Source organism: Mustela erminea, chromosome 8 (assembly GCF_009829155.1).
Source record: "Mustela erminea isolate mMusErm1 chromosome 8, mMusErm1.Pri, whole genome shotgun sequence".
Taxonomy (NCBI): Eukaryota; Metazoa; Chordata; class Mammalia; order Carnivora; family Mustelidae; genus Mustela; species Mustela erminea.
In genome coordinates, this window is record NC_045621.1 from 34,154,106 (window position 1) to 34,176,402 (window position 22,297).

The 22,297-nt window shown below is 38.1% G+C and overlaps 1 protein-coding gene across 7 annotated transcripts in view; it reads left to right on the forward strand.

Moving 5' to 3' along the window:
- Window positions 1-22,297, forward strand: part of NYAP2 (neuronal tyrosine-phosphorylated phosphoinositide-3-kinase adaptor 2) — a 313,460-nt gene that overhangs the window by 29,355 nt on the left and 261,808 nt on the right. The window contains exon 1 of one of the 7 annotated variants that reach the window (XM_032355003.1): window positions 673-694. The exons of the other annotated variants lie outside the window; for them this stretch is intronic. The gene's annotated coding sequence lies outside the window, so the exon portion shown is untranslated. Of the gene's footprint in view, window positions 1-672; window positions 695-22,297 lie in introns of those variants that run through there. 7 annotated transcript variants of the gene reach the window in all.

Consider the following 22,297-nt stretch of genomic DNA (forward strand, 5'->3'; position numbering starts at 1 on the left):
GGAAAGTCAGAGGGAGAGAATCTGAAGCAGACTCCCAATGAGTGTGGGGCCTGACCTGGGGCTTGATCTCACAACCCATGTGATCCTGTGTTGTGATCTAAGCTAAGCTAAGCTGAGCTAAAACCAAGAGTTGGATGCTCAACCAACTGAGCCACCCAGGCACCCCAATAAAACTTTATTCATAAAAACAGGAGGAAGGACAGATTTAGCCCATGGGCCATAGCTTTCCAAGTCTTGTTATTCTGTTCACTGGTTTTGTTGATCAATTGTCACCTTCCAAGTCAATTCTTCCAAAGGGAACTTCACTGGCATTCTGTCCTCCCCAAACTTGAGATTTGAAAGCATCAAGAAATGGAAATTAGAATTGTACTCTCTGTGGAATTCTCTAGCTGGATTATTGATCCAGATGCAAACTAAAACTTCAGAAGAACACTGAGAGCGTTTTTGAAGTTCTAGAATAGCTAGTTTTCAAGAATGTGCTTAACATAAGCAATAAAGATGTATATAATTTTAAAGAAATGGTAATAGCTGCTGACATTGGTTTTGTGTTTATCTCATACCAGGTCCTGTCTTTTTTACATGCTATGTCCAGCTATCCAGATTATATTCCTATGAGCTAGATCCTATCATTTACTCCATTTTATAGATGAAAAGGCTGAGTCTCAAACACCAGGGAATTTCCCAAGATCACATGGTGAGTGGCAGAATTGGGGTAGAGCTCAGGTATACTTGATTTCAAAGAATAGTTCTGGAAAAGAAGAGAATAAGGAGGGTCAGAAATTACGCATTATCCTGAGAAGGGGATTAGAGATGAGAAATTGTCTTCCTATCAGTTGATTCTACTTGAGCCAATCTGGCAGGTCACCTGGGTGATGTCAGCTGGATTCCAAATCCATCATCCGACTAAGCTTGCCTTTTACATGTTGATACTGTGGAGAGTCAAGAGTACCTCTGAGCACTCAAGAGGGACCCTGGAGTCTCCAAAGCCATTATCTAGTTCTCAGGGCAGCTGTTACATAAAATTTGTAACAATGTTTTCAGATTTTTCACAAGTTTCAACACACCTGGAATTTCTTGCAGTGTCTGTGACATTTTGAAGAACAACAAAAGGAATCCTTTTCTTTTGAAATGAACATAATCAAGGAGCTACAGATTCCTCTATAATATAAGCCTCAACATAGGAAAAGAGGAAACAATGATCTATGGTTAATATATGTTTTTGAATTGTATGCTGATAATCCATTGACCATTTCATGATAAACTCTTCACATTTGAGAACAATAATAAATGAGGCAGCACATTTGCATACAGAATTTAGTGTAAGTGCTGAATGTTTAACCAAAGCCTCTTAAATCTTCCTCATCCAGTGATTTTCTTATAGAATTAATTTGAATTCTGGTGTATCTATGCTAGAGCAGCATATCAGAAAGAAAGGGAAAAAAAAAAAAAAAACCTCCATTGCACGCTATGTACTTACCATGGCAACCCCAGCATCACATGGTGCACATGCTAGTCTGAAGGCAGAGAGCTTCACAGGCTCTTGGGCAGACACACACACCAGCCTCTCAGCCATGTGACTTTGCCTACAGTCAGCAGCCTTTGCCAAGAAAATGTGTCAGCATAAACTGATAAACTCCGGGTTATTCTGACTCCTGCAATTCTCTTGCCTTCTTTAGATCTGCTCACTCATCTTCTCTCTTTCTTCTTTCCTCCCTCCCTCCTCTTCTCTTCCTTCCTTTTGCTTATCTTCAGTGCAGAATGCAACCGTTAAATATTTATTTACCATCTTAGATTTTTTCCAAATAATTCTTTGCATTGAAATCTCTGTGATTGGACAAAAAATATTTGCTGTGTGCAGGACCTTACTAATGTTCCCATCAGTGTCTTAGAAATTGAATAACATACAACCTTTCCAAAGACGGAGCAAAAAACCCCCAGAAATGTCCATAGCAGAAATGATTGAAATTGGCACAAACTAGTGAAATTCTCTTCTTCAACTGAATGAAGGGATATTATTTGCTTCACCATTATTAACATCAAAGTTATTTATTAAGTAAAAAGTGATTTGTTCATTTGATTAAAACCAAAACCAAGACTAAAACAAGGTTAAGTAGAAAAAAACAAAGTAAACAAAACAAAATTTTAGACCATGTGATGGATTTCACTTCTATGTCTTGAAAACTGTGATGGAAATATGGGCTCAATCTTTTTCAAAAATTATTTGAAATCCCAGGAGACCACTTTAACCCACTTGGATTAAACACATCATAGTTACACGCTCTCCATATGCTACTGCCAGAGAAGACTCAAACCACCAGCAAACTTTTATACTTTTTTATACTATTTTTTATACTTTTATACATTTATACAGCTAACTGTATACTCTTGACATCCTTTCAGAGTTTCAGTTTATATAGTGACTTAATTAATAAAATTCTATGTTTTAATTCCTTGCTGAGATTTTGCCTCTCTAGTTTAGCTTCAAGAACGTAAAGACAGCAGATTTTACAAACAGACAACTCCCAAGATCCTATGTACGGTAGTTAATGAATCTCGTGATTTGTGGTAAAGCTTTTGAACTGCAAGGGAGTCCATTTTCAGTTTCCAATGCCAGTCAATCAGACTCCAATGCTATTTCCTAAGTAATCACGTTTATGAGCAAATGTTTTTAGTTAACAGCCATTGAATAATTGTCTGCCTCTAAGCTCTCTCTCTCTTTCTCTCTCTCTCTTAAAAATGAGCTTGTTTGCTTGTGACCATTTTGGAAATGATCCAGAACAAAATATCATTAGCATGTTCCAGGAACTCATTTGCAAATGCATTTATGCATTAAAAGCAGGGCCATGTTGCATCTTCTGTGAAAACAGAAAGGGGTTGAGGAATTGAATATAGGAAGGGTTGACCAAAAGTTTCCACCAATGAGAAAAATCTCATGTTCATTAAAATGAACAAACAAAAAAAAGAATCTAATGTAAGACAGTCATAAACGATATTTCCAGCTATAATACATACTGCAAAGATGCATGCAGGACCATGTAAAATTTATGATGATAATAGTTTTTAAAGGTTTTGTCTGCAGAGGCTGATCATTGATCTTGTACACACATATTTGTACTGTGCTATGCATATATATTCAAGTTTGGTTAATAAGAAAGATAATATAACATCATCTTGATACCTATGTTAAGGTATCTTTTTATGTTGGGCAGCCTGGGTGGCTCAGTGGGTTATAGCCTCTGCTTTTGGCTCAGGTCATGATACCAGGGTCCTGGGATTGAGCCCCCACATCAGGCTCTCTGCTTGGTGGGGAGCCTGCTTCCCCCTCTCTCTCTGTCTGCCTCTCTGCCTACTTGTAATTTCTCTTTCTCTCTGTGTGTCAAATAAATAAATAAAATCTTTTAAAAAAAGGTATCTCTCTATATCTATATATCTATATCTGTATCTTTATCTATATCTGTCTCTTCTCTACCAGACCATCTTTTTTTTTTTTTTTTTTTTTTTTTTTTTTTTTAGAGAAAGAGAGAGAGAGTGAGCACAGGTAGGCAGAGGGAGAGAGAGAGAGAAGCAGACTCTCCACTGAGCAAGGAGCCTGATGTGGGGTTCGATCCCAGGATCCTGGGATCATGACCTGAGCCAAAGGCAGTCGCTTAACTGACTGAGCCATCCAGGTGCCCCTCTACCAGACCATCTTCTTGAGAGCTGAGCCAGCTCTGATTCAGTCCTGCTTCTTCCAAAACCCTACTTCACCAGTTCATCTTTCTTTTTTTTTTTCATTTTTTTTCATTTTAGATTTTTAATTTTTTATAAACATATATTTTCATCCCCAGGGTACAGGTCTGTGAATCGCCAGGTTTACACACTTCACAGCACTCACCAAATCACATACCCTCCCCAATGTCCATAACCCCAACACCCTTCTCCCAACCCCCCTCCCCCCAGCAACCCTCAGTTTGTTTTGTGAGATTAAGAGTCACTTATGGTTTGTCTCCCTCCCAATCCTATCTTGTTTCATGATCTCCCTGATATGAGGAAGTGGTGATGCAACATGGGGGCTTAAGTGGGTAGGAGAAGAATAAATGAACCAGTTCATCTTTTTAAACAAAGAATGAAATAGCCTTGATTTAAGTAAGGTAGAAGACTATTTCCCTCCCATATTATCTTTTTGAGAATCCAAGCGTAAATAGTCTGGGGCTCATATGACATCTCCACCATGTTTTATTTCTAGACTTCTTCATGTTTTTGTGGTTTGTTCATCTTTCTTCTCCTTGCAAATTCCTTCTTGTGATCTAAGACCCGTATCTACTCCATCTTGCCCTGCCATTTTGCATTTTAACCACCAGAAAGGGACAAGGGTAGTCAGATTCCTTTACTTAAAGCATGACCCAAAATTGCACACTGCACTCATTACCCATGACCTAGTCCCATAATGACACCTACATGCTACAAGGCATGCAAGGAAGTGTAGTTTTTAGCTGAACAAGAAAACACACACTGAGGGAGCATACTGGAGTTTCAACCACAGCCATATTCTGAGGTAAGCATTTTGTACAGAGTGCATAGAACATGTAAGTTACTTAAGGCCTAATGAATATTTGAAATTTTAAAAAGCTTATTGGCCCCAAAATATCAAAAAAAAAGCCAAACCCACTACAAAATGTAATTTAATGAATATCTGGTAACATATTTATGATCTCTAATTAGACCAAATTCATCAAGTGTTTAATTCAGTATTCATAAAAGGCCATTTATTTTAAACTAATATTTACATTAGATTGCCTTCTTCTGCCAAAACTTTAGAATATACACACTTGTTGAAAAATTATAGTCAATCGTAAATTAAATAAGAAATGTATGGCCAAATATTTTCAAAGAGGAATTTTTTAAATATTCAAAAATTTTATAGCAAACGTTATATGAAATGTAGTATGTGTATACATTTTAGTTTGTTCCATAAAAGCTGATTAGGAAGGTCCCAAAGGAAGTGACTTAATTGTCTTCAAGTAGTTTTTCAAATGGTCCTCAATAAATGATTTTTCTAAAACGTTACAGTCAAACTGTATAAGTCATAAAATGTTGGCTGTTTCATTAAACTGCATTTTATAGGATATAGAACTGACTGCAAATAAAATGAGTGAGAATAATATGTCTCTCTGTAATTATCAAACCATGGTCTAATATAATATTTTAATAAAAGAATAACTATAATCCAACCACTTGTGAGTTTCTCCTGTTCCGTGGAAAGGGAGGGTCTTTGTGAATACTGAAGAAAAGCCCTCTTTGTGGTACCTTCAGAAAAAAGGAGGAGAATGTGGTCAGGTCTTCTGTGATATGAAGGATGCTACAAAAAGGCAGATAAGTATCCTGTCAGGATGTTGTAAGGGATGGCATGGGCAACAGCTTGAGTAGCCTTAGGGACTGCTGTCACTTTACCCTCTGCAACTTTACCCTCTGGACCTTTGTAGGAGGCTTGAAATCTGCTTAGGAATTTCTATCCACCGACAGCCACCAGAGCACCAATCCTTCCACACATAAATTAGGGGAGTAAACCTATTTCTTTCTTGGAATTCTAGCAGAACTTTGAGTATTTGGGAGCAAGAAGGGGCTGTTCATTGAGTTAGCAAGTGTGCTATTGTGTAATTACAAGGAGAGATTTAGGGGAAAATATAATGCTTTAGATTCCCATGATGGGAGAAGCAATTCCTTTATTTGGAAAATGTTCATGCATTCAACCGATACTGATTGATTGATCACTTTGCACCTGCGTTACTAAGCATTGGAATGTACAACATGAACTTGGAGGTGCTCTATTAAATCAGCTGCTATTTCCTGATGATGAATTTTCTTTGTAAACTTTCTCCTCTGAAAACTGCATATCATGTCATTTCATAATTGAGAAATATATGGATAGTTCCATTGTTAAAGATGGGTACAGCTATATAATTTCACATATTTGTTATGTTTTCTAAACCAAAACGCTACTCTGAGTGTGTGTGTGTGTGTGTGTGTTTGTGTGTGTACTGATACTGGTATGACTAAGCAACTTAAGACCCTTCCAATATGATCAGACTTCCCTATCTATGCCAGACATCAAGGTTGAATGATCCTTCTTTGGGCGGAACACTATTGTTCTCCAGAGCCTTTGTACTACTGGCTGACAATGTTTTCTGAGGGAAGCCTGAAAAGTATTGTAGAATACGAAAAGGGTCTGTTATCTCATGATATTGCCATAGCTGCATCCTGACCCACAGTTTGTGACTTCTTTAGTAGCCTTTTATGTGCAAGATATTTCTTGTTTCTCTCTCTCTCTCTCTTTTTAATTTTTTTGTGACTTTTTCCTCTGAATATATAGTCCTGAGAATGGTTATGTGCCCTCAGATCTCCAGTAATCAAGTAAACATTGAAAGTAAATGAAACAGACACATTATAGAGCGAAGGTATTGTTTTATTTCATTCCAAATATATGACAGTAAAGGATTAGGGAAGAAAGGGAAAGTGATTTATGTAAGGAGATAAGAAAACAGAAGTCTACTGAAATTCAACGGTACTGGTATTATAAATACAAATAAGGGTGAATTAAGGTAGAGACAAGATGAGAGTTGAATGATGTGCTATGCATCAGTTCAAGCACCAACCCTAACAGTCAAATTGGAAGTTAAGCGAGCTTAATTTTTTAATTTGATTTGACTGGTCAAATACTCAAATCTCAAATCTCCTTATGCCCATAGCTACAATCTGCCTATTGATTTAGTTTTATGTCAGCAGAATAAATTGTATATAATTCCCAATTATTAAAATGCTTAGAAGTTTCTACACATTGGTATTCCTTTACTAATTAATTTCCCTATGAAGTATCCACTTCAGTTAGTCAAAGGGATGAATTTATATTATGGTAGTTATCCTTCTTGGCTTTATTTCTTAGTCATTGTTATGCACATGCATACAAACACAAGCGTATACACACATTCTTTTAGTTATTAACCGTAGTGTGATTATAGGGCTATATACCATAGTGGTAAAGAATTTGGATGCTGGAAATAGAACTGGGTTTAATTTTTGGCTCTACCATTCATTCCCTTTGAGTGTCCGTTTACTCATTTGTAAAAGGGAGGTACTGATACCATTTCTCTCATGGGATAGTCGTGACAGTTCAGTGAGGCGATGCAGGTGATGTGCCAGGTATTACATACTAATAAATGTAAGATGTCATTATTTATTGATCACCTACTAGGTGCCAGGCACTGCGATTTGCAGTTGTGCTGTGGACGTCTCACTGAACTCCCTGTCTTTACCTCCTATACCCCGCATTTAGTCAATTTAAAACGTGACGTCTAAGTTAATTGTTCAGATTGTTTCTTTCCTGATATTTTCTGTGCTTTCCTTTGGCTCTAAAATTAAGACCAAACAATCATTTGTCCAACATTCAAAATATATTCGTTTCCTCGGCGGCTATAACAAACTACCATAGACAGAGTGGCTTAAAAAACAGAAATGTAATGCTCCAGTTCTGAAGACCAAAGTTCAAGGTCAAGATATTGCTGTGGATTTTTCCTTCTGAGGCTGTGATGGGGCAATCTGTCCCAGGCCTCTCCCTTGCTTCTGCTGGGTTTGCTGACCATTTTTGGACTCATTTGCATAGAAGCATCACCCCAATCTATGTCTTTATCTTCACATGGTGTTCTCCCTGCGTGTGTGCCTATGTCCAGTGCCCGCCCCCTTTTTAAAGATCTTATTTATTTGAGAGAGAGAAAGAGAGAGAGAACACAAGCAGGGGGAGGGGCAAAGGGAGAGGGAGAAGCAGACTCCCCACTGAGCAGGAAGCCTGAGGTGGGACTCCATCCCAGGATCCTAAGAGCATGACCTGAGCTGAAGGCAGGTACTTAACTGACTGAACCACCCAGGTGCTCCCCGTTTTCCCCTTTAGAAAAGGAACCGCACTCATACTGGATTACGAGGCCATCTGACTCCAATATTCACCCATCTTAACTAATTACATCTGCTAAGACCCTATAACATTTGAATTTGGAGGGAGGACAAAAATGATTTAATGTATAACATAAAATATGCCATAATCTAGCCTAAACCTGACTCTCTAACCTAACTCTAATTGTCTCCCTACAAACTGAGAAAGAAAGAAAGAAAGGAAGGAAAGAAGGAAGGAAGGAAGAAAGGAAGAGAAAGAAGGAAGGAAAGAAAAAAGGAAAAGGAAGGAAGGAAAGGAAAGAAAAAGGAAAGGAAAAGAAGGAAAGAAGAAGAAGAAGAAAAAAAAAGAACAGCAAAAATATGCTTGCTGGCCTCTACACGTAATATACCTTCTGTATGTCTGCCTTGATAGGCATGGCAGAGTGCCCTTTCCCATACTCTTAGTTCTCAGGTCAAATTCTGCCAGCTTTGTGTGCATTCTTTGCCTTTTCTGCACTACCTCTGCCTTTCCTGCCATCTTCTTCCTGCTTAACAGACTCTTCTTCTTTGAGCTTCTGCCTTATTAGACCCTCCTTCCGTCTGCTGGGGTCTGGTGCTGGACCTTAGGGAGCAGATACCCACAGGGGCAACAGATGGCTTGAGTAACCACCGAAGCTACCCTAATGAATTATCAAAATGGCTCTACAGAGGAAGAGATGAGCTGAGCTATGAAATGGAAAATAGAATTCGGCTAGCTCTGTTGCACCCAAGGAATATAAATTAGAATAATCTTATTATTTGGTGTCTCGCTTTTAAAGCCAAGCATCTGTGACTTCTGAAAAGGTGCTATGCTGTGCTGGAACATGAGTTTTCATGTGTCCTCCCCCGAAGCTACTTGGAACGATTTAATGACAATCACAAAGTTTTTTATGTTTACGGAGGTCAGTATGGGACAAGTGCCAAAATATTTCCTGCCCCTTTGTGTTCTAATCATCTAAAGATAAGGGCGTGTATAAAACACCATTATTGCCGTATTTTGGAGTAGGTTTGTGTCAGTGTAAGCTAAAAGGCAGACAGGTTGTGCCTCTCTACTAGTAAAGATCATCACATCTGGCTCTAACACCTGGTGTTACTAGGTTCTCTGCTCTCAGAACACACTACTAGTAGATCACAACTGTTATAGTTTTCTCCTTTGTCTTGCTAAATAGAACAAAGTTAATGCTATTTGGATAATGCTATTGGGGCTTCTCTCAGGAAAGAAGGGCACTTCTCCACTATGTTAAATAAACTCAAGTCAACATGTCTGCAAGTCTAAATGAGGTCTTCCTTACTGGACACAGATGCTGGGTTGTATACTTCATACACATCAGCAGATTTAATCAACCTTTCAGATGAGGCTTAGCAAGGTTAAGAAAGGGGCCCAATGCCACTGAGCTAATAGAAATTCTACCACATCTAGACCTGTCTTTCTCCAAAGCCTGCTTTTAATAATTGCAGTGCCCTAGCTGTCTCTCTACAACTAATTTAAGGATGAAGATTTCAATTCAAACTGCCACAGATGAAATGGTGGTGATTCTTTTTCTTTCTTTCTCTTAACTACTGTGGAACATACATAGAGTTGAAATAAGCAGCTTAGCCCATAACTGTTTCCTTGCTATTCTTTGTGCACCTAGTTAGATCTTGAGTATGCTTCTAATCGCAAATCTCACACCAACTCTTAGGGCATGCTTCCTACACCCTTTGCTAGGCCAACTCCAGTACTGAGTACCTGGTAGTTGTGTCCACTCTCTATTGGTTGGTTCTGAACATTCAGCTTTATTGAGGGTAAGTGAATTTAATTGGGTATAGATGAGTTTCATCTGAAAACCACCACATTAAATAATGTGTTGGCTAAACATGAGTACATAGGCAGTGTTGTTACAATGGTTTTAAGAGCCCGCTACAGAACAAAAGAGTCTGGCTTTATCAAAGGCAGACACATGCTCTCATTCTTCACTGTGCACCACCTCTGTTATGGCACTACAGTGACAGTCTTGTCTACCAAGCTCTGCCATGGGAATTCAAGACCCTATTTAACAAAGATTGCAAAGTCATTGACAAATGCCTGATGCTTTTATATGGGCCTTTTCATTGATTTAATTTCTAGAGATAAAAATATCAAGATGTTTCAGTAGATAATAATTCACATATCTTTCTCTATCTCCAAATTTTAAAAAATGAAGAATTTAAGGTGTTGGGTATCTTTAAAATCATATCATTATAAGGCCAATGGTAAAACAGGAAGACAATCTAAATGATTTGTCCATTCATTTGCTCATTCACTCAACACCTATTTATGTAACACTGACCATTTTATTATTTTGGCACTGAAAGTTCTAATAGAGGATGCACATGTGTTGGAAGTACATAGCCTTCACACCCAAGCCAGAATTTAAGCATCAGGTAAGCTTCCTAGGGGAAGAAATAAGTGAGATAAGACCTATGTAATGAATAGGAGTTAACCAGGGTAAGACAAGGAAAAAGACTATTTTAGGACAAAAAGAGAAACAAGTTAAGAACTCCTAAGCATAATGGGCTTAAGAAACTCGAAATAGTTCAGTGTGACTGAAAGTAAATGTACTGGGCGGCATATGCTGGAGAAGCAGAGGCAGGTGATATGTGGGTGGGCCTGAGTGAATCCATGTGTTGGAGGGAGGGGGAAGAGAGGGTAAAACCCTGAGATCAGGCTGGAGATCATGGACATGTAATGTCAACGAATTTCCCCACGGGTAATCGGTTTTCCAATAGTGCCCAGAATCTGGAACCAGGTTAAGGAGGAGACAAATCTATATGAGTTGGATTTTTGCAAGTTGGATTTGAAGGATATACTTGGGACAAGGAAGTTGAAGAAGCAGGAAAAGAGTATAATTAAAGAGCTAGATTGTGGAATCTGAGCCAAATAGGGAAGAACATTAAATCAGGAATGGTCTCATAATTAGAGAGAAAGTAGAAAGGCTAAAATTTGGACTTTCTCCAAGGTTAAAGCAAAAAGGAGACGACCATGACTAAGAGAAAGAATAATAGAGAGAACTGAAATGATGGAAACTGTGATCACAGAATAGGTGTCTGGATTTATTATTTTGGTGGTGGAGATTTCTGGTGGTTCATTACAAATTGCCAGCTGCAGCCATGGAGGTGGATCCTGAAGTTAAATAGAAATTAAAATTTGCTGGAAATGAGGACACCAAGGATATGAGAAACAAGAAAGAGTCAGTTTTGGTTGGACATTGAAATATCAGAATGATGGCAAGACACAAAGTAGATGAGGACACAGTGACCCATGGGCCATATCAATTAATGTGGAAGAGTGAGTAAAAAGGAGGAAAACATAAGCAAATAATACAAAACTCAAGGAACCAGTGACTTCTTACAAGAAGATTACAGGCTAAATGTCCGGAAACAGCACTGTGCCCACAGAGGGCTATTGGTTCCATCAGAATTCATACTGGTTCCATTGACTAGTTTCCATACTGGTTCTATCTACTGGTTCCATGGGGCCCATCAGGTGGAATGCATGAAGAGGTCCCATTTGACACTAATAGTTGATAAGATATTGAGAAAATGATACTCTTAGCTGATAACTTCAGGCAATGCTACAAAATACAGTTTGGACCACATGATGTAAGTTTAAGTATGTGGACTCATGGACATGAAGATTTTGGATCAAATCTCAGAATAAAGAAACAAAACAAAAATACTCATCCAGCTTCCTCCAAGAAGAGCTATTGTTCTTTTCAGCTAAGAAACAATAAGAAACACTCAGAAAAGACTTCTTAATGCATAGAGAATTTTATCAATGTGGAGCATGGGTTACAGAGTATAGGGTAGAATGACTCCCAATCTGTAAGAATGTTGAGTAGCTAGGACAAGATCAAGTAGAGAGTGGTGAGGGAGGCCAAGATGCATGATGTAAGACACAGGCTTAATAAGAGACAAAAAGTTTGGAAAATAGGAGGGAAAAGATTATGACTGAGGAAAATGTCAGATCTGGGGCAGTGTCTGAGGGTAACAGCTATAAGGCATGCTAGGTAGATTTTATCTGACCTCAATTTTCCAAAAGATTTACTTCTCCTGGTGGATAGGGACAAGCTTGCCTAGAATTCTAAGAACGCTCAACTTGGGTGAATTGTATTTCTGATAGATAAGAGATTCCTTATGTGTAAAATAATGGGAAATTCCCATTTTCCATTGTTTTATACATCAGTCTATGGGAATTTGGTTAACTGGAGTTTATCATTAAGGAACAATTCCTACTCCTTGTGCACAAACAGATCAAGTGCTGAGTCTGGAAGGCTGGGAGTGTGCCGCAGGGACACACGGCACCCAAGTATGTAGGGAGTAGCAAAGGAAGGGTTTGAATTGTAGCTACATTACCAGTACTTGAGCATCACTTGAAGCCTAAGCTTCAAGCCAAAAAGCTGGATTTGCTTATTGGAGAGAGCTGGATACAGAGGATTCTTGCATTGTGACTGTGGGGAATTTACCAGACACTACCATGCCTCCTCATGAGCATGTGTCCGAGCAATCGGCAGGATTTCTGGGATGAAACCTGTCTAGGTTGCTGTGTGTTCACCAGGAATTTTCAGCTTTGAAATACCTACAGATGTAATCTATATGAACATAGAGATGTACCCAGCTTTTGCAGTAATGTTTAGGTTAAAAATATAAGTGGTTGATGCTTATGACTTTATATACTGTAAGATGCCTTTGCCCATGACCTGTTTCCTGTCTCTGTTCAAATTGGCATGAGAGTGGGTTATTCCTGACAGGGAGGCAGTTAAAAGAGAAACAATAATTTGTTTGAGTAGGTTTAAGTCAGTGTCATTCTGAAAAAGGTAATATTATGTCACACGGATGCTTAGCATCATACAGAGGGACGAGGTTTATATTCAAAAGGCAATCCTTGTAGAAGGTATTTAATTCTTCCTTAAGACCAGGACTGCACCTCCAGCAGCTGCCACAGGTAAATAATGCCATGTCCTAATAATTGATGTAACTGTTTTTTCTCAGACATGGTAATTTAAAAGTACCTATAGCTTTTATAGTACATATTAATTTTAAAAGATAAACAATTTAAATATTCCATTTACTGATAAAATACTAAATTCTGATGAAAATACCTCAATTAGTGAAAGTTATAAAAAGCACGTACATGATGTTCATGTAAAGATTATGTGACATGTGGATTAAAGGCACAGGACAGGGGCTAGGATCAGAAAATAAAGCTAAGGTTAAAAATGGAGTAGGGAATGAATAGGGAGCTAGGAGGACTAGCCAGAGCTGATCAGAAATCCAGGCAGAGTATGTCAAAAGTCATCTCAGGCCAAGAGATTGAAGAAAGGGAGCCCTTCATAACCTAGGTAAAATAAGATGATTGTTTGATATAGGTAAGAATCCAAAAGACACAAATATTAAGAAGCATCAGAATAAATTATAGAAAAATTTAGAAATTAGATTATAGAAATTAGAAATAGATGACTATTTAGAAAAATAGTCAGGAACCAGGAAGTAATGGGCATCAAAGGGCAGGATTGGAACAAAGAAACTTAAATGACAGTAAGTCACCTTAAACCAGGACTGCGATTTCAATGGGAAAGCTGGGTAGTTTGGCACACCTATAGGAAGTCCATGAATCAAGGAACAAATTATGAAGACTGGCTAAGGCAAAAAATTAACATGGAGGAACTCAGAACCCAAGAAGGAAAGGAAAGAGCTTACACAGTGAGGCAAGTGAGCACCAGGCAGAAGAATATAGGCTAGTGACTGCGTTACAGAGACACATAGTGATAATATGGTTTATACTGACCCAAGGGCAGTGGAAAGCTAGGATGTCCAGTGTCATATCTTCTCCATAAAAGAATTTACATAGGTCTAGTCTCTCAAAGAGGTTCATCTGAATGATGCACCAAGAAAAGATGGCATTTCCCAAAGTGTGTTCTGTAGGGCACTAGCCTTTTAGAGATGCTCCTTGCTTATAAAGTTTTCTGATTTTATAGTTGGGGATTATGGTAGATACTCTCCCATTTTTTTTTGTATACATAAGGCACAGTCTCATATTGGGCATTCTGACAAAATGTACAGGAAACAAATCTTCTATTTTTATTCTGCATTCCTAGTATGCCCCATACTTAACTGATGGAGCCCATGGTGGCCAACAAGCATCCCAACATTGCCGCTTCTAGAAAGTCTTCAGAGATGGAAGAGCTAGGTCTCAAATCACACATCTGTCACTGAACCAAGGAAAATCATTAATTTGGGGGGTTTAGTTTCTATACCCCTTATGAAACAGGGCTAATTCCCAATCTGACAGAGTAGTAGTAGGCTTAAATGAAAAAACAATTGGAGTCATCTGCCAAGCATACTTAAATATTAGTTCTTCCCCTTCCTGTCTTTCCTAATGCATTCTCAGACAGCATTTTAAGACCCCAGACACACAGCTCTGGGAGTAGAGATAAGTGCCAAGTAAAGGTCATTCTGATATTCATGCAAATAGATTTCTTTAAACATCTCTTCCTTCTTGAGCAGAACCAATCCCTGAATGTGGTATAAAATGATGGTTCTGATACATATATGATTCCATGGCAAAAAAAAAAAAAAAGAGAGAGATGGAAATATAGCATATTCACATTAAAAATAGAACCACATCACTTGGGTATCTCAGTCAGTTCAGCAGCGGACTCTTGATTTCAGCTCAGGTCATGATCAGAGGTTAGGGGATTGAGCCCTGTTTTCACACTCAGGAGGGTGTCTGCTTGAGATTCTCTCCTTCTCCCTCTCACTCTGCCAGTCCCCTTTCACTCTATCAAATAAATAAATAAATCTTAAGAAAAAAAATAGAACTATACCTGTAAGAAACTGCCTGTAAAATAAGAAAAAAGCCCAATAATCACTAAACCAACTATTTTTTTCTTAGAATTATATGCAAATATTATGCACAGAATTTTTAGTTTTCTTTTAAGGAATAGTTACATAGTAATTGTCCCACACAGCTTTGATCCCTTTCACTTTGGCCTAATTATGTATCTTTAGGATAAAGTATCTTTAGGAGATACAGGCTCAGACTGAAAAACAATATTCACAGACCATCAATTCTAGTGAGTTAACAAATTTTTACAAACATTATTGGCCTTGTGTAAGCTATCAGCTCTCAAGAAGTTTTACACATTCCTTTGTATGATCTTGTGCCAAGCCAAGATGGCAGCTACTGGTTGGGTTCGGATTATCTTAATGGGTAGTTCCATATTGAATGAGTGAAGCATTTAGTAGTAATCATGTGCTCATGTCACAATTTTTTCAAATAAACTCGGAATTATTTTAAAAGGCTGAAACTATATATATTCAAATGACAGCCAGCTACTCAGGAGGAATTACTGTGCAAGTTACTGATAGCCAGAGAGCTTTGTTTCCTCTCTTTATAATGGTACAGACACTTCCTATAGAAATTCAACATGTGTGATCTAATATATTCTCTACCAACACAACCAGAACCAATATGAATTAAATTATGTGCACTGGTAACTATGTCTTCCTTGAGTTCAGTATTTCTTTCTCCTAGCACACATGCCATCTGTGTCCCATGCCATCTGTGGTATTTTAAAGTGATGTGAACATACGTGAATATAAAATTGTGATACAGAGGGAAATGGTTCTAAAAAGTGAAATCTTACCAAAAAGATTTATATAGAAACCTCCACACACCTGAGTTATTTGATTTATTGGTTCTATACACACACACGCACACACACACACACACACGGGAACACGGGATATGGCAATGTACGATGTAGGAATCAAAATTAAGAGAGTAGTAAATGTTCAAGTAATTTACTTGGAGTAAACTTCTTGAGGGATGTGATTTGTTGTTTTGGTAATAAAGAATCTATAGAATTTATTTTGTGATGAGGAAGGGAAAGTGGATTTTCGAGTTGGCTCCAATCATCATTGGGCAGGTGTTACTGGAACAATATCACCTTCCCATCATTTTATTGCCAACTTACTATGCCATACTGAAACAACAAGGAGTTTTAGAAACACTGAAAGTTTTCCAGTCTACTTTGGAAATGTTAATAATATACATAATAACATGTTAGAAGATGATACTGCTTATGTTATTCATCTGCTTCTTTCATAAATTGCCGAAAGAAATACTGAAAATCTGGTACCTTTTCCTCCTCTCTCCCCTTACCAGCAGGAAACACATGGAATGAAAAAGTTAGTCCATGTTTTTTGTTATTGACCTGTTAAGTACATGGCACTTTAATTATGTTTATATAATCTAATTTATAAAAACTGTTGTATTTTGCAAAAGAAATGTTGTACAGGTATATCGCTGACATTTTCTGTTGCAAACATTATGAACATGTTTGGGTTACTCATAACATCTTCAAATGTTTCAACTACTCTAACGAGAAAATGTTGACTTACTTTCTGTACACAGTTTTGCCAAAATACTACCTTCCTTGGATTGCTAAAGGGCATCAAAATTTTGTTCTTTTAATATTTGAAAAAATAATAAGAACTGTATCAATTGAGCATAAAATCACTCTCAGGATGCCTGGGTGGCTCAGTCATTTAAGTGTCCCACTCTTGATCTCAGCGCAGGTCTTAATCTCAGGGTTGTGGGATCTAGCCCTGAGTCAGGCTCTCTGCTGGGCATGGAACCTGTCTGAGATTCTCTCTCCTCCTCCCTCTGCGCCTCCTCCCATCTCTCCCTCTTTAAAAAAAAAAAAAAAGAAAAAGAAAAAAAATCACTCTCATTCCCTGATATTTCTGGTGCTTAATTTGAGTTTGAATTTCTGTGAAGTGAATAAGCAGATCTTAGAAACATAGAATAACAAAGTTTTCAGGGCACCATCTGGAAAAGACAGTGTTTCCCTTACTTCACCACATTCTGACGTTGGATGTACATATATTTATAAACTTTAATCTACTGAGTCATGTGTATATTGGGATTTGCTCTAACTGAGTTCTCATGTGAATGGCCAAAAGATGATTTATATGACCTGTGATAACTTTTGAGATGGTACTTTAAATATATATATACAAGACTTAAAATCTGAGCAATTTAGTACTACACTACAACAAAAATGAAGTAGACTAAAAATGTTATATTACAAAGAAGATATTAAGGATGGGGTGTTTTAATTAAAGAAGTCTATGAAATATGAATGCAAGTAAAAAAAAAATTCCCTAGTTTTTTTTTATAAAATATTTTGTTTACTTATTTATTAGTGATAACATTCAGTCTTATCTTGGGCTAATCACATTTCTTGTTCATTCATTCATTCATTCATTCAATTACACTCTGCTGAATCTGGGAAACAGATATAAATGATTCTCTCCAATGTGAATAACTAATTACACTGTGTAGGCAGAGATGTGAAAAAAAATTACATCACCAATTAAGTTAAGAGAAAATATGAAGTTACACAGTACAGATGAAGGAAGTCACAACTAAAAAGGGGCCAGAAATGAGAAGACCCAATACTGTGGTACCTACAAGTGTGAACAATGTGTAATGGTTAACCATTCACTGTGAGATCCAATTATGTAATATTGATTTATTAAAAACAGTATATACTGCAAGGCGATTGAAATTTCCATGCTAAGTGGTAAAGCAGTTCATACACAGCAGCCTGATGATTAACAAGGCCACCAGGATTGCTACTGCAGCTGTTACATTTGGCTGGTGAAGAGACAATGATTCTGACAGTTTATCACTTACACACAGAAGGCAAAGTCGAGGTCGGTGTGGTGTTTTCTCTCCAGGTCCCTGGTCCAACAGGATGACTCTGAACTGAAGAGGCCATATGAGGGTCAACGTGAGCAGGGTCTCTTGCATTGAGAAGCCAACACTGCACTGTAGCCAACCAGTTTTGCAGACTTACATGGAACTTTGCATTTCCAGCCTGAGGTGAGGGGTGAGGCAGCCACTCGCTAGCCTGCTTACCTCCACTGGCTGCAACAGAAATAGCAGGGAGATGTGCCAAGGCTCCAGGAAGACTGTGCTCGAGCCTAGTGCATGTAGCCTAGACCTAGGGAGGCATGCAATGCCTCCTGTTACAACTGTTCCTTTCACCTGAGTTTGGACCCCATTGTTCCTTCATTTCCATAACAGATCATTTAACCTCCCTCAGGTTTGACTAAAAACATGTTTGTTTGTCACTGTAATTTCTATTTATAAAACTCTATATTAAAACTATTAATCTTGGGGCACCTGGGTGGCTGTCGGTTAAGTGTCCGACTCTTGATTTTGGCTCAGGTCATGATCATAGGGTCAGGAGATCTAGGCCGAGTTGGGCTCTGCTTCTCTCTCTCTTTCCTTCTTCTGTCCCCCCCACCCCGCTTGTGCTTTGTCTCCCTAAAATCAATCAATCAATCAATCTTTAAAAAACAAAATAAAACCTGTTAGTCTTAAAATATCCTAACATATTTGATACCAGTATCAAATAAAGGCCAAACTCTATTACACAGACCTTGAGAGTGTGATATTAAAACAATATACATTGTCTATGAATAAAATAAATTTGAGTCACAACCCCAATAACTGGGGTAAGATGCTAGCCCTTAAGAGATACTATAAATAAGAAAATATAAGTAAGAATACATTGAGTACATTCTAAACTTGAATCTACAAAAATTCTTTAATATAGAATGGATGAAAGAATCAGACAAAATGATTAGATAAAAGAGGTTGAAAGATCAAATACAATAAATCTATGAAACTCAGAGCACTAAACTGGAAGGAACTTGGAAATGGCCAGGGAATGGTAAAATCGATGTCTTCTACATTCCACTGCATCGTTTATGCTTAATTCAATATTAGCCATTTGAACTTGTAGCTCTCTGACCAAGAGATTAGAAAAGAGTCTGAATACACTCAGGGCAGTTCCAAACAGCTGTTCAAACAAATGTAATTTCTATGAATGTTCCTGTTGTTCTTGGGTCTGATCCGTAGTTTAGCAAGAACTCAGGTGGGGATTCCATTTGAAGTGGAATTCAGGAAGACTAAACTTGTGATGGAAAAGCAAATGAACCTGGGAAGCTGTCCCAGTTTGTTGCCACCTGAGATCAGCCTTTTCAGCTTTGCTGGCAAAATACAAACATGGGGCTATGTCTGGTTAGTGACCGATCCAGCTCTGTGGAAGCAGAGTAAAAAAAAAGCATTTTGGTAGAAAAGCAAAAAAGAGAGAGACAGCAGGCCACGTGGAGAAGTTGGAATCTTTTCAGGCAATTAACACACCACCTCCTGCTTTTGAGGACACAAGCTGCAATCCAGCAGCAGTCATCAATAATCGTTGAAGATCAGGAGACAGTGACATGGCTCTGATGGTGGAGCATGAAGGAAAGCAGAGGAATTGTGGGAACAGAGGGAAATAAATTTACAAGTGAATATATAGAAGCCAAAATATTCAGGGGACAAGGTGGAGGAGAGGATGCTAGGTTACTTAAGTGAATGCCTCTCTTTAAATGAAATCCTTGAATTAATGTGCCCATTCTTTACTTACCAGCTTATTTTCTTTAAAGATTTATTTACTTATTTTAGAGAGTGGGGAGGGGCAGAAGGAAAAGGAGAAGGAGAGAGAGAGAGAGAGAGAGAGAGAGTCTCAAGTGGACTTTACACTGACCTGGGGTTCAATCTCATACTCTGAGATCACGACCTAAGACGCAACCAAGAGTTGGATGTTGAACTGATGGAGCCACCCAGGTGCCCTATTTCCTTACCAGTTTAAAAAAGAAGTATAAGAATGAATTAGCCCTGAAAGAAAACCTCTTTGACTAAAGTTATGAGTCATGAATGCTTCTGAATTATTGATTCCTGGAACTCAGTTAATTTATGTGCCTATAATTCTTGTCGATGCACCTCAATGCAGCCAGTTCTAAATCCCAGTGTGCCAGTTGTCCTCCCCTCTGAGAGAGAGCTCACGCTTTAAGTTACATCTTCCAAGCTTTGAAATTATCATCACTATTTAGAAACACTGAATGGGGCAAGTCCTCATCTTTGTCGTGCTCCAGAATCAAAATCAGCCAGCAATTTCAGCCAGCAGGAATTCAATGAGCAATTTCTAAGGTTAGGTTGTTAACTTTAAAGTTAGTTTGCAAACTGTGAGCTTGGTTTCCAGTCATTGTCCTTGTGGTTGGTATACGTTGAGATCTGCACCAACTCTGGTGAGTCAAAAGGACACATATGTGTTTATAATAGGTCACTTCTGTACAGACTGACTGCTGAATTCATTGGGGACCGTAGAAATGTCTGTGATAGCATCTCATTATGTCTTGTAGTATTCAACATAACACACTAAATATTCTTAAAGATTTAAGAATAGGGGCGCCTGAGTGGCTCTGTGGGTTAAGCCTCTGCCTTCAGCTCAGGTCATGGTCTCAACATCCTGGGATCGAGACCCACGTCTCTGCTAAGCAGAGAACCTGCTTTCCCACCGCCCCTCCGCCTGCCTCTCTGCCTATTTGTGATCTCTCTCTCTCTCTCAAATAAATAAAATCTTTAAAAAAAAAAAAAAGAATGAAGAAAGATAAGAGCCAATGACACAAATACATATTTGTTGAGCACTAACTATGTAATAGCTACTTTGCTGGCCACAAAATAATGAAATAGAAGAATAGAATGAATTCAGGTATATGTGTAAGGGTTTACATTATAATGGTAGATGTCCACACACTGGCAGTCATGTATCCTTGAATCTAATATTCCTTGAATATATTAGAAAAGTGATAGTATTGACCCCACAATGTTGTTGTGAGGATCAGATGGAACAATATTCTACCTAGTGTAAACGCTAGCATGTTCTGCAAATATGAAGAACTCTTGCAATGCTGTAGAGGTGAGCTGTGGTCCACTAAGAAGAAAGATTTATCTAATTTTTGAGGACATGAGAATTGATTCTTAATAGAGCAAAAATTCTGCAGTAATTACAATGTTACCAGATCATTAGATGTATATAATGCAAAAGCAAAATAAAAGCTAGAATAGTTCCTTATAAAATGCATTTGCATTTTAACATGCCCAATACATATTCCCTACACCAAGCACATATTTGTTAGGTACGAATGTTGTAGGATTTTCCCGGAAGAATCAAGAGAAAAATAATACATGGTCTTGGCTTTTACCTTAAGGACATACATTTTATATGGGAGAAAAATGATAGAGATGTGAGAAGAATCAAAAAAAATTCAATAGTGTTAAGGAGATAACCAGCAACTCTACCTTGATGAGTTTTATAAGTGTAAAGTAGGGAGCAGTCGTGTAGACTGGAGCAGGCAAGGAAGGGCTTCATGCTCAAAATGGGACTGAGTCAAAAACACTCAGCTAGAAAGAATAGATTCAGTGGAGTATTTCCAAAGTTGGTAAATAGGAAGAGGGACACTCATGAGACATTTGGTTTCGAAGAGATGGGCCTGGATTTTTGCAGTGATGGCAAACCCAAGTCAAAGTCTCTTAGTGGGATTTTCTAAGTTCAGTGAAATAAAATCCACATCGATCCAACTGGCTTCAACTCAGATGATGGTGCCTGAAGAGGCTAGAGAAGGTAGTGGTTAAAGTGGGCCACCTTCTCAGATCCAAACCCTGGCTCTGTGTCTCGACAACTGTGTGTTCTTTGGCACCCCTAGAAAATGTACCTCAGTTTCCTTGACTGTAAAATGAGAATATGATTGTTGCAACAACAAAAGGATGTATTTTACACGTGTGTAGTGCTCAGAACAATGCCTGCCGCATTGTAAATGCTTCACAAGGGTTAATCTTGTATTAGGACCCTGTCTATAGATTTCTGTTACCTCTCAGGAACCATGGGGTGTCTAAAACCTTCCAGTTAAAGACCAGTAGAAAGAGCATGCCTTCTTCCAGGTCCTTTAAGGATTGTTACCCTTAAACTATCACAATGGCCAGAAGACGCCTGAACGCTTTGTACGAGAATATCCTTGGAATAGGTGAGAAAGTACCATGTAAAGGAGGGGAGGGGAAGTCCAAAAAAGCAAAATAGGGAGGATGACTAACTATGAGGTAGCAAAAGCAATAGATTGCTTTTCCAAATGCTAAAGGAAATAATGAAATTAATTAAGTAAATTAAAAAGGAAGGTTGGAAACAGGTGATGGAAGGATATGACTTTTTGGCATTGGAGAGAATGGGGGAGCAAAATGAGGAAATATGAGAGACAGAAAATCTAACCACAACTGCCAGTCACCAGAAAGATAGTCATTGGGATCCATTTGGAACTCTTCTCACCATCTGTTTCTTTCCATGGTGACTAAGAAAAGCCTTTATTTTATTTCAAATGCCCTAGATCTTACAATATTAACAGTTTCCTTCTTTTAATAATTACGTATATAGGAACATAAAATGTA